Source organism: Lagenorhynchus albirostris, chromosome X, assembly GCF_949774975.1.
Source record: "Lagenorhynchus albirostris chromosome X, mLagAlb1.1, whole genome shotgun sequence".
Taxonomy (NCBI): Eukaryota; Metazoa; Chordata; class Mammalia; order Artiodactyla; family Delphinidae; genus Lagenorhynchus; species Lagenorhynchus albirostris.
In genome coordinates, this window is record NC_083116.1 from 101,755,615 (window position 1) to 101,769,645 (window position 14,031).

The 14,031-nt window shown below is 36.0% G+C and overlaps 2 pseudogenes; one reads left to right on the top strand and one right to left on the bottom strand.

Annotated features, from left to right (window-relative positions):
* Positions 1–137: 137 nt before the first annotated feature.
* LOC132513192 (protein Mis18-beta-like) lies at positions 138–10,764 on the bottom strand (annotated as a pseudogene).
* LOC132513774 (small ribosomal subunit protein uS2-like) lies at positions 10,751–11,700 on the top strand (annotated as a pseudogene).
* The last annotated feature ends 2,331 nt before the right edge of the window (positions 11,701–14,031 follow it).

Below are 14,031 nucleotides of genomic sequence, written 5' to 3' on the forward strand. Positions count from 1 at the left end.
AAACAAAATATTCCTTAGTTTCTCATTTTTTAGTAACAGTTTCACAAATGACTTGGAAAATCAGTCTAGAGATAAATTTAATAAACTGCCTTTTCCCATATTCTTGAAGCTAATCATTCTTGAGAAATAATCTAGCATCACCTGTCTTTGAGTATCACAATAAAGGCAGAATTTGATATTAAAGTCTTCATTCTGGATTCTGGATTAGTCCTGGACTGATCAAGAGTCATTTCCTTTTCAGAATCCTTATTAGTGAGTTTAAGCAAGTATGTGTGAGCCCTATCTTCTATTTTAGGCCTGCAATCTTTTCTGGTAGAGAGGTCCATTGTGCTTCTCCATCTCAGCTATACTTACTATGGCTTTTGTTTTTAAGAACTGGTATACCAGAAGTAATGCAGACATAATCTCTCAGAGCAGCCAAGGAAGCATCAGTGGAATAAAAAATGGAAATCAATGGGAACCCCTCAGGAATTACAGAATAAAAGATTATAGCTGCTGCCTCTGAGTCAACCTTCAATGCCCAATGTAAGGGTGTTTCTCAAAGATGTTCTCTGATACTTCTTGAGCTGCAGCCAGCATCTTGGCTCTTCAGCCCTAGTCCTGCAGGATCTAGGAATGGGGACCTCTTCACCACCTCCTTGTCCTACTCCAAGAAATTTATAAAAGAAGGGTCAAGAATTGCTTTCTTAGCCCTGCTATCACAAAAGTCACCCTGTAGCAACTTAGCATAGCACCGAAAAGTCTTTTGATATCTGAAGAGGTAATTTTTTATGTTTCTATGTTTATTTTTGACTTATAGTTGAGGTAAAGAAATGAAGCTGTAAGCTCTCTCAGTACTGGAGTGTATAATTGAGAAAAGCTTTTTGTGATTTGAAATATTTTCCTACCTCTGGCAGGTGAATGAATTAGATTATACAGTCTTCAAAATTAATGGAGCTTTATGTTAATGGATTTATAGAGATTTATAAATGCTTCTCTATATCTAGCAGTTCCAAAGATTTACAGAAAAAAAAGAAACTGAAACTTTAGATGTGCTAGCCTTTGAAGAGAAAAAAAACTTTTCTTACAGAAATTTTGAGCATCTTTATATAGAAACCCAAGTTCATATATTCAAAGTGAATCTTTTTACAAATTAGACTGGTTTCAGAACAGCTATATGCCTTTTCTGTAATTTTTATAAGTGTTTAATATAATCAATGAATTTTATTTTTTATTATATTTAGGTTTGTTTTTTCAGGAAGAGACTAGTAATTCTGAGCTTCATAAACTTTTTATATTGGCCTATTGATCAGATAAGCAAATTTAGTTCTATATACTGATTAGGATTGTGAAAAATTTAAAACTATGTGTTCATAATTCTGACAAAGCTTTTATGTGAACTGTAATTATGTACAAAGTAGTATAGAGGTCTGAACGTGATTTCAAAGATTCTTATGTAGACGCATGAGCTTTGCTCATCTGCTACTTGTTTTGCATGACAGATGTTTTCTTTGTGAAAAAGAAGTTAGTTCAGCTGGTTAAAGGATACAGTTTCTGTGGGTAACTTAGACTCTACTAAATTAACAATAGCAGAAAAGCACAACTGTGTATACAAGGTAATGAGATGTGTTTTATTAAAAAAATGAGAGTGGTTTGTAAAATAAGGTATTTGCTTCAAAATGTGAAAGAGGTTAATAAAAGACATAACCTGAATAGACATAGAAAGTTGCAGAATTTTTGCAGGAAAAAAATTTAGTCTTGGCTTATAATAACTGCAAATAATGGAGCTGAAAAGAAACACTGAAATGTATTAACATTTTGACAAATTTTGCTCAATGTTGATGGGTTTACTCGCAAGATGATTTATAAAGAAAGGAGCTCATGAATCTTATTTGGTTTTCTCTTTGTTAAGATGAAAATTGATCTTGAAGTTTTTAGTCTTAACAAGGAGTATTAAAAAGGTTACTCTTTGTGTAATCTGCTCAGAAAGCAGAGATTCAGTATTTCAACCAGAAAAATTTCACTGCTCTGTGTTGAATTTATTGAGCTTTATAACAGGAGTAAGCAATTTTTTTTCTGTAAAGGGCCAGATGATAAAGATTTTAATCTTCTCAGATTATAAGGACTGTAAGATCTGTCACAACTACTTTGTCACTGTAGTGGCAAAGTAGCCATAAATATATTTATAAATTATTAAGTATGGACATGTTCAATAAAGCTTTATTTATGAGCATTGAAATTTCATATAACTTTCACATGTCACAAAATGTTATTACTATTTTAATTTTTTTCAACATTAAAAAATATAAAAACTATTCTTAGCTTATAAACTCTACCCATGAACTCACGACTAGATCTATGGATCATGGTTTGCTAACTTCTGTGATAGATTTAAAAAAAAATAACAGAACATTTTTGAAAGAGCTAAAATTTCTTAGAACCATGTAACCTTTTTCTATATTTATTTAAAAATATTGTCACTTTGATTAAATAGATAAGCAAATATTGTTTCTCAGGTGCCTGTCATTTCATCTTAATCAAGTACTTAAATCTCCTTTGATAACTATTTTGATTTTGTCTTCTCAAGATCAGACCCTTAATTCAAAAAAATTAAGATATCTTTATACCTGAAAATATCTTTGAGATTTCCCAGTGTGCCCTAGAAAATCACAAAGATTTTTTCTTTCTCCTTATTAAGAAAAAAAGATACTATAAATACTTAGGTAGGTTCATTTGGTCTGCTCCATATTTATTAATTAGCTCCATACTATTATAAGAGATGAATGAGAATAATAATTAAAAAGATTAGAGGAGCTCATCCTTACCTAGGTTAATTTTATACATGTAAAATGCTTTTAATATTAAAATTTAAGGGTATTTGTCAATGTGCTCATTATTCATAATATCTGGTTCGTACCCTCAAGGGAAAAGGGATGAAAATCTTATGAAATAGTTCTGTGTTGTACACTCCAATGGCTCTTTTCCATTTTGATATTATTGATTACTGTAATAAATTAACAACAGCCATTTACTCTCATATACAGGTGAACTTTGCTTTTCTCTGATTCTTACTTAAAACATGAGTTAGAACTCATGTTTTCAACAAAGAAGGTCAGTCTCTGTGTCTCAAGAAAAGGACTCTACCAGATATCTTAACTAGTACATCAAAGAAGACATCAAAGAATAGACTTTTGGCTGAAGATTGTTAATCTGGTATCACTTAGAAACCTTTCCAACTATACCAGAGGACTGAGTCAAGCTTTCCAGGGCTATTTTATTTCATAACAAGATGACTTCAGGAAAGCAGACTGCTGATTTGAGATCCAGGGGAACAAGAATTAATTACATTGGACTAAATAAACTGATGGGAAAATTTTAATAGCAGTTATTTGTTTGGAATATTTTTTATGTCGTTTTAATGCTCTATTGACTGATGAATATATAATAACTCACTTTTTCTTCCTTCCAGATCTCTTACCCTCAATTTAGATTATGCTTTTATAAATGGAAATGAAGCATTTAAAAATGGAATCTAATTTCCAATGAAGTCTTATAGTTCGCAAACAAATATTCTTAATGAGTTTTCTTATTTTTTTTTCTGGTAATAGTTATACAAAAAAAATTAATAAAGAGAAACCTTAATTAAATAGAACTGGGAGACCAGAACGGGGAGCTCTCATGCCCAGCAAGGATAGCCCAGCCCAACAGGAAGAAGAGAGTCCTCTTCTTTCCTGGCAAGGACTCAGCCAATGAAAAGCCCTGAACTCTTTGTTTACTATAGCCCTCCCAACTTCCTTTTCGTCTCTGTAAAAGTGTTTTTATTCCTTCACCCTGCAGGGGAACTTGTCTGGGGCTCACCATGGTTGTAGACTCTGAATTGCAATTCTCTGCTGATCCTGAATAGTTCTATATTTGCTGGAGAAATATGTGGCAATCTATTGATTTCAGGTCAACGTTTTGGTGGCCCATGTGGGGACCATTGAAGACTCCCAGTGGTTCCAGGCCTGGTGAGCACAAGGTGCAGTACCCACAACTGAGCCCATTGTCACTCATTGCTTTTCTCGCTGACCCTGGAGTTTGAAGGCATGTCTTTCTCTTGGATCAGAGCTCATGTTCTCTTTGCGTTTGATGCTCTCCAGGCTTTATTTGGGATCTATTTAAAGGTTTCTGGTTAAGGCCTTGTTCTGTATGCGAGTACTTAAGTTTGATACTTCGCTCTTATCTTGAGATCAGACTGTTTCAATCAAAGCTGGCTGAAAATGCCTTTGGCCTAGTTCCTTTGGGAAGGGGCTGCTTTGAATAAAACTATGCCAGTTTTTCAGACTTTGGCCTATTCCTTTGGAAGGGCTGTCCTCTGGGGACTGGCTAAAAAAGGCCAGGTCCTCCAGGACAGGGCTGTCTCCTTAAAACTGGCTGGGATTGGCTTGAAAGTTGTGTGAATTGAGCCGTTTGAGCTGTTTGAAGATTGATCTTTACTCTAGAGGAAAAACCTCTGAGAAGGCACTCCTAATTATCTAAATATCTTGAAACCCTCCCCCCAACTCTAGCTGATTTCATGTTTAAAAACCATGGCCCTTCCTCATGTGCATTTCTAACTAAATGGACTCGCCTGACCAAAGGCAATTTAGAGTATCAATGTCCATAATTGGGTGTGGTTTGTCCTGGAACCCCAAGCAATAAACACTGTTATCACTCCACATTTTGTTTCTAACCCTGTTGTTACTAACTCTGTTCTATTGCCCCTCCCCTAGTAAAATCTAGGGGAGAGATTTTCTTAGCCTTAACTTCCTAGCCTAGACTTTATAGATTCTTTTAAATGGTCCAATCTTGGATTCTTTAATAAAATTTACAAACAAAAGCTAATAGTTTTAAGCAGACTCACAGATATAGAGAATAAACTAGTGGTTACCAGTGGGGAGGGGGTGGGGGAGGGGCAATATAGAGGTAGGGAATTAAGAGGTACAAACTACAAGGTATAAAATAAGCTATAAGGATATATTGTATTGTATATCATGGAGAATATAGCCAACATCTTATAGTAACTATAAATGGAGTATAACCTTTAAAAACTGAATCACTCTATTGTACACCTGTAACTTACATAATATTGTACAGCAAATATACTTCAATTTTAAAAAAAGCTAATAGTTTTGCCTCAGTATCTGTTAAATACTATATGATCTAAGAAGCTTATATAGTTATTTAACACCACTTATTGGATCTGTGAAAATAATCAGTCTAAACTATAATGAGGCCAACATTTTTTTCTGATCAGTATTTGGAAATTATTTATGACCAAAACAGGGAATGCTATGGACTAAAAGTTTGTGTCCCTCCAAAATTCAAAAGTTGAAATCCCCATCACCAATGTGATGGTATTTGGTGACGGGGCCTTTGGGATGTAATTAGGTCATGAAGGTAGAACCCTTATGAATGGGATTAGTGCCCACTCCCCACTCAGTCCCCCTACATCCTACTGGTTCACTCTGGGGTTCCTCCCGTCTCCTTGGGCATCAGAGTTCCCCACCAGAGGCCAGCAGGCACCCTAGTTGTGGGGAGATGCTAACTCTGCATCTTCCCACACCACCATCTTGACTCTGCCTCTATTGATTGATTTAAGGTGAGAGAGACAGAGAGAGAGAGAGAGAAAGAGAGAGAGAAAGAGAAAGAGAGAGAGAGAGAGAGAGAGAGAGAGAGTGTTTTGTGTGTATAGGAGGGATATTTTCAGACACATTTTTGGAAGTTCATACTAGTCAAAGGATTGAATAGATTAAAAGGGGATGATTTGGACAATTTGGTTAGAGGGAAACTATTTTTAGCACTATTTTATTTGTGGACCTCCAGAGATAGTGAATAAGAATGGTGGTAATGGAGATGGGAAAAGTGGACATCTTGAATATGTAACAGCCTGAAAACTAGGTCTTTTATGTGTGCAATTTAGTGGACATTAATGCTTTTCATTAAGATAAAATATGTTAAAAGAGGTGGGTCAGCGTTGGGGAGGTTATATGTACAGTACGGGGAATTTTTAAATGTGAGTATCCTTTGAAATATAAATAAAATCTGAAATTTCAAGAAAGCAGTTAGGTCTGGATCTCTGAGGAGAGTTCTCAGAGATACAAGTCTGTGAGTCATTACATGTGTGATTTATTAAAAACTTTTGAACCAGTTAAGACAGAGAAAAGAGCTCACAAATATATAAGCCTGGTAAAGAGGAACTGGTACTAAGCCCCCAAAGAAGTTAAAATTAAATTAAGAATAAATATTTTTGTAAACATATTTTTAAAACAGGATTCCTTATGAGAATACAAATAATAAATGGCTTTAATACGATAAAGGTTTCTTTCTTTCTCACCTAAAATAAGTTACATGTATATGCAATACAGGGCTAGTTTGGTAGTTCCTTAGCAAGTGATTTTGATGATCAGGTTCTCTGGTTTCAAGATTCCTGCTGTAGCCCTAACCTCATGTCTTTATTCCAGGAAGGATGGAGAATATCCAGAAGACTTACCTAATTTATGCTTCATCTTGTTGTTCACTCTTGGGCACAAGGGCACTGGGAAATTTAGTTTTGGGATGGGCACATTGCAATCTAGAATGAAATGTGCTTTCTGTTAGTAAAGAAGGAGGGAATAGAAATTGGGGAGACAAGCAGTTGTCTTGGCTATAAATATACATGGGAAAATCATTCTCATACACTACTTTTTATGGTGTATATTAGTACAGACTTTCTGAGTGAAATTTTGGCAAATTATATTCAAATATTTAAAATTTTTATACACTTTTGATGGAGATTTTTAATTTTAGGAAGTTGTTCTAACAAAACAGAGTAATTCTGTGTCACCAACTAGACTTGGGAAGTTCACAGCTATGGTCATCTTGGTATTTAGGTTGGAAACAATCCAAATGTCAAGAAGACCAGTCAAAGTTGTAGGTTCTGGATATCAACTAATTATTTCTTGAATGGGGTGTGGGATATAGATGTGTCCCTTAATGTAATTCAAATTGTAGGTCTTGATCCCTTTATTTTAATAATAAGGCTTAAGTAATACTAAACTTAAGACTTTGCTGTTAAGTTTTGGTATCCTGTATGGGGTCAGCTTTCCCAGAATAATCTGCTTTCACTCTCACTTTTCCAATGCTCTATACCTTGCTATCTATTAAATATTGTATATTGATCTGGTCTGTTATCATTACTGGAGGTAAGTAAGCCTTATCATCATCTAGTTATATTTAGTGTCCTCATTCAGAGATTTCATGTCTTGGTCAATGAAGAATATGGTATTTGGTTCATTCTTCATCTTGCAAAAACCAGCTGAAATTTCTTTCTTCCTGTATATGGTGGGAGACTACCAATTATAATCAACTTGTTTCTGTAGGGTCTTAATTTTCCTAAACATAACAAATATTGAGAAAGGTACAACTTTACTCTTCCTAAAAAGATAATTAGTTAACAGAAAAAAGAATGTTATATACATTACTCTCCCTTATCATTAAAATTAACCAATAAATTAAATAAAAATTACAATATCACCTTTCACTTATATTATAACTTTCTTGTTTTTAAACTTCATACTAAACTTTCCTTTTATGATTATAACTAAAGACTTATGCTTTCATTCACTTACTCAACTTGTTCCAAATAATTACAGTAGTATTTTCTCTGTTACACATACATTGTCAAAATTTAGACAATGAGAATCCTTTTTTAACTGAGCTAATTTGTCCTTGTACTATCCAAGCCATCTTTGAAATCCTCCTCACTTTTGGGCAGCCATATGTTCCAGGTCACAGGATCAGCTATTACCCAGGAAGTGCTAGTTCATTTTACGAAGGCAGAAGAAAAGGCACTAAAAAAATAAATTCTGGGCGTTGGGGGCTGCATGTCAGATTTTTCCACATGAGTAAGTCTGGTAGATAGGATGAGATTAATGCTGGGTCAAATTCTAGCTAAAACTAGAAAAGAAATTACTTTTAAAAGGGCCATGAGTTCACATTTCCAGTTTGTTATTAATTCTTTATTTTGTGGTGTGAAGTTTATTTTACCAAGGACATACACACTTAGACTATCAATCCTTCCCCAAAGTTTTAAATATGTTTCCCCCTTTAAAAAATAATTCTTGTGTCTCACTGACTTCCAGTTTAGTATCACTTCCTTATCTTTCACTATTGGTTATAGTAAGAGAAAGAAATGTTCTCTAATGTGTCTATGGTTTTCAGTCATCTTATTGATACGTAGTGAAATAAAATATGTAGAAAGAAAAGTTCACTTAACTTTCACGTTCTACAAACGAAGTTCTAGTTAATCCAAGATTGAAGTAATTATTTTAAAAGTAAAATGTCAAAATATGCACTGTCATAATTATGTTTATGACATAAATTTATGCTTTAAGTTAAAAACTCATTCTATGGAGTTATTTTTAGCAAATATAATAATGAACACCACTTAGTGTGCTGTTATGAAGCACACCATTTGTTATTTTGGAGGTCTTACTAATCCTTGTGCAAATATGAAATGCAAATACATAATTAGCTAATTTATTAATCATTCATTTGAAATATTTATTGATTATGTACTCTGTGTCAAACATTCTTCAAGGTCTAGGGATACGATAATAAATAAAATACTTAAAATTCTCTCCTCCTCAAAGTTACAAAACAGTTGAGAAAACATCCAGTTAAATAAATGGTTATAATGTAGCTTGATGAATGATAACATTCATCCATAGGGTAGGAGAAACTAGAATTTTATGGGAACCTATGGCAATGGAACAAAACCTGTCTTAGTGATGGTCTTCCTGAGAATGCCACATTTAGGTTAAGAACTAGAGAATGGATAGGACTTAGCCAGACAGAAGATGGAGGTTGCATAGTGGAAGTCACAGCCTTGTGGAGTGAACGTCACGGATTTCTAGGAGTCAGACATGATCCAAAAGGAAAAGTAAGTCATTGAAAAAAGTAAGTCATTGAAGGGACTTAGGTAGTTAATAATCAGATTTGCATATTTCGAAATATTACTTAGACTGGAAATTGGAACTGTAGAAGGACAGGCCTTGAGGCAACAGAGCAATTAGGAGGCTGTTTCAGAACTGCAGTAAGGGAGGATAACGGCCTAGAACAGTGTGGGGCAAGTGATGATAGAAAGATGGAAAATAAGCCATATCCAAACCATCAAAAAAGTCTATTGAATTTAACATTAACATGTTTCCAGAATCTGATCACTGCTCACCATCTGCCTTGCCACCATCCTGGTACAAGCCAACAACACATCTGATTTCAATTATTGCAATAAACTCTTAGCTAGAGTTGCCAGATTTAGCTGATAAAAATTTCATCTGGCAACACTGCTCCTAACTGTTCTCCCACCTTCTGCCTCTTCTCCATGTCAGTCTTTTCTCAATATGCCAGGTAAGAGTACCATTAGGAAAACACAACTCAATCTTGGAAAGTTCTAAATAGCCCAACTGGTCATGATGTAGTACGTTTTTTATACACTGCTGGGTTAAATTTGCTAATATTTTGTCTAGGATCTTTGCATTTATGTTAATAAGTGCTTTTGTCTCCAATTTCTTTTTCTGTCTGCCATGGTCAGGTTTTGCTATTGAGGTTATATTTTCATCATTAAACGAATTGTGGAGTAATCTATTTCTTTTTTCCCCCCTCTCTTCTTTGGAAATGTGTTTTTAAGATTATATTTATCTTCTCTTTGCAATTGGTAGAATTTTCCTGAAAACCTTAGGCCTGGTGTTTGCTATTGTTTTACATTTTAAAATACTGATTCAATTTATTTGTTATAAGACAATGTTTTTGAGCCAATTTTTATAACTTAGTTTCTAGGAAACTATTTTGTCTAAATATTCAATCTTATTGTCATAAAATTTTTCATTGTTCTCTCTTTGTAATCTGAGTTTTACCTCTGCTTATGTCCTTTTCCCCTTATATTGTTTATATGTACTGCTGTTCTTCCTGATTAATTTTGCCAGTATCTGTGCGTTACCTTTTTAAAATAATCAATTTCTGTCTTGTTGATTCTCTTTATTTTGTATTTGTTTTGAATCTCATAAATTTCCAATCTTATGTTTATTAACTCCTTACTTCTATATTTGGTTTATTCTATTGTTCATATACTATTCTGTCTATATTGTGTTTTTGAAATTCTCATGTTTTTTTTTTCCTATTTGTCAAAATTTCATGTAACTGTTAGTTAGATCTAGATGTGCAATTGATTTAGTTTATTTTATCTTATATTATTGTGGCAAGAATATTTTATAAGTAGGGCTGTGCAATTCCTATTGATTATTTTGTATGAATTTCCTGAATAATGAGCTGGTTGCCTAAGTAAGATCTCAATGATGAAGAATAGGTGATTAAGTATAATTAGGATATTAAGTGTAATTATCAATTTTAATAGATTTGATATATTTCAGTATTCGTTCTTCTTTTTGAAGCTCAAATGGTCCCATCTTTGGCTAATGGGACTCCCTTCAAGTTGCCTCCTGTGTCCTTTTATAGTCTGTGATAGAGTCTAGGCACAGGATTTCAGAAATGACAAGATGATCAGGCTCACCTTGGATACTGCTGATATATTTTTAAGGAGCCCTGGTAATTCTTGTAAGTGGAAACTAATATTTGGAGATTATATCTGGGTGGTAGGTTTGCAATTTCTACTGGGTTATCACAGCTTCTTGGGCATTTCAGTAGAGAGCTAAAACACATTGTATTTTATTTATTTTACAAGGAGAAAAATAAATTTTACCTTTCCACACTACCTGGAGAGGAGTCCATACGGTATAGTCTTCAGTTCCTGTCAGAAAGGCAAACTTTCAGAATGTTCGAAGCCCTTGACATACTGCAAATGAAGGAGGAGGCTGTACTTAAATTCCTTGCTGCAGGAACCTACTTAGGTGGCACCAACCTTGACTTCCAAATGGAACAGTATATCTACAAAAAGAAAAGTGGGGGCATCTACATCATAAGAGAACCTGGGAGAAGATTCTGCTGTCAGCTCCTGCCATTGTTGCCAGTGAAAATCCGGCTGATATTGGCGTCATATCCTTCAGGAGTATTGGCCAGCGGGCTACACTGAAAGTTGTAGCTGTCTGTCACTAGGGCCAGTTCTATCGATGGCCACTTCACTCCTGGAAGCTTCACCAATCAGATCCAGGCGGCGTTCCGGCAGCCTCGACTTTTGCTGGTTACTGATCCCAGGGCTGACTGCCAGCCTCTCACAGAGGCGTCTTAAGTTAACTTGTCTACTCTCGTTCTGCGTAACACAGATTCTCCTCTGTGCTATGTGGACATTGCCACCCCACGCATCAACAAGTGAGCCCCCTCAGTGGGTCGGCTGTGGTGGCCCCCTCAGTGGGTCGGCTGTGGTGGCTGCTAGGCCCGGAGGTTCTGTGCATGCGTGCCACACCTCTCGCGAGAACTCACGGGAGGTCGTGCGTAATCTCTACTTCCACAGAGATCCTGAGGAGATTGAAAAGGAAGGGCAGGGTGCTGCTGGAAAGGCTGTGACTGAGGAGGAATTTCAGGGTGAATGGACCTCTCCAGTTCCTGAGTTTACTGCTACTAAACCCAAGGTCGCAGCCTAGTCTGAGGGCACGCAGGTGCCCTCTGTGCCTATTCAGCATTTCCCTGGTGAGGATGATAACTGAGTGGTGTTAAGCTGTTCTTCCACAGGCTTTTGAACAGAAAACGGCAATACGGGGCTTCCCTGGTGGCGCAGTGGTTGAGAGTCCGCCTGCCGATGCAGGGGACACGGGTTCGTGCCCCGGTCTGGGAGGATCCCACATGCCGCGGAGCGGCTGGGCCCGTGAGCCGTGGCCGCGGAGCCTGCGCGTCCGGAGCCTGTGCTCCGCAACGGGAGATGCCACGACAGTGAGAGGCCCGCGTACCACAAAAAAGACGGCAATACAAAGTTGACGGAAAAAGAAGTTTCTAAAAAAGTAAGTAAATCAGTAAATTCTAATTTCATAATACTGATTTCCCAAATTTAAATGGAGATTATAGGATTATGTTTCACATGTCTGATTTGTATGTTGATCTTGTCTTTTATACTGAAAATCTTGGTTCCTAGTAATATAATTACATATATGGTTTAATCTACTCTGTGTGGTGGAGTATGTGTGTATTTTTATAAGGGTTTTAGAATTATCCCCAAATCAAACTTAATAATAGGACCACTAGCTGCGACTTAAGATTTTGTGATTTTTATTTTTGGTCCCACTTAGGTATATAAAGTCAACGTTCTATTTTAAAATTCATTGAGATAAGTATCTTTGCCATTATGCCACAAATTTGATATAAAGTAGTATTAGTGAGTTTCAGTTTGTTTTTATTTTAGGTTTTGCTTCACTTTTTTATTTCATTTAATGTTTTTTTCACATATATAAAAAAATGAAGAAGGTGCTAAGGTCAAAACTATAAAACAAGGCACATTAGAAAATATCTAGTTTTTATCTTTGTTCTTCCCACTACCTCTCTTTTGTCTTCTTCCCTAAGTTTACTATTTCTTTTAATTAATTTTTGGTTTATCCTTCCATTGTTTTTGGAAAATATTAGCAAATATGTATGTACATGTGTATGAGTGTATGAATTCCCACACCTTTGTTACCGAAAAGGTACCCCAAAAGGTGTAACGTATTTCTTTCATTCTTTTTCTTTTTTACAGCTGTTTTGCTTTTGCAATTAGTAGGAAGATAAGTAGCTTTTTGCATAAGTCATTGCATATTTCTGTGAGTGTATCTTAGGAATAGATTCCTAGAAGTGGGATTTCTGGTTCAGAGAGTAAATGCATGTGTAATTTTGCTAATTAATAATTTGCTAATATCAAATTCTTAGAGCTGGTATGGTTTTGTTCCATTAGCAATGTATGAAAGTGATTGTTTCTCATGACCTTAACAACAGAGTATGTTGTCAAAGTGTTCTGTTTTTGCCAAGGTTAGAAATGATACCTCAGTGTAGGTCCAATTTTGTATTTCTCTTATTATACGTGTATTATATATCTGATCACTTCATATGATTAAGGGCCATTGCTGGTTCTTTTTCCGTGAACTGTTTTCCATATCATTTGCCTATTTTTTTCTTTAAAGTATTGGGACTTTTTCTTTTTTAGAAGTTCTTTATATAATAGCAATATTTGCCCTCTATATGTGATATAAGATGCGCAATTTTTTTTTTTTTTTTCGGTACGCGGGCCTCTCACTGTCGTGGCCTCTCCCACTGTAGAGCACAGGCTCCGGACGCACAGGCTCAGTAGCCATGGCTCACGGGCCTAGCCGCTCCGCGGCATGTGGGATCTTCCCGGACCGGGGCACGAACCCCTGTCCCCTGCATCGGCAGGTGGACTCTCAACCACTGCGCCACCAGGGAAGCCTGCACATTTTTAATGTAATCAAATTTATCAAGAATTTCCCTTTTTACTTCTAGATTTTGGATCACAGTAAGACTTTTTTTTACCCTTTTCTAGATAATAAAGGAATTCACCCATATTTTGTTTTAATACAATTTTATTGTAGCCTTTAGATATCTGATTTTTTAAAAAAATTATTTGTTTTATTTATTTAGTTTTGGCTGCGTTGGGTCTTCGTTGCTACGCATGGGCCCTTTTTTTTCTCTAGTTGCAGAGAGCATGGGCTACTCTTCATTGCGGTGCATGGGCCTCTCATGGCTTCTCTTGTTGCAGAGCACGGGCTCTAGGTGCACGGGCTCAGTAGTTGTGGCTCGCGGGCACTAGGGGCGCAGGCTCAGTAGTTGAGGCACATGGGCCTAGTTGCTCTGTGGCATGTGGGATCTTCCTGGACCAGGCTCGAACCCGTGTCCCCCGCATTGGCAGGCAGAGTCCTAACCACTGCGCCACCAGGGAAGCCCTAGATATCGGATATTTTAAAAAATTCTCATGGTCTACGATGTATGTCATTTTTTTATATACAGCATTTTATTATTGGTTAGTTCTGAATATTTTAAAAAACAATCTCTATTATTTCTCTTTTGATCAATGAGTTATTCAAAAATAGTCTGTATGATACTGCTTCTTTGATATTTTCGAGC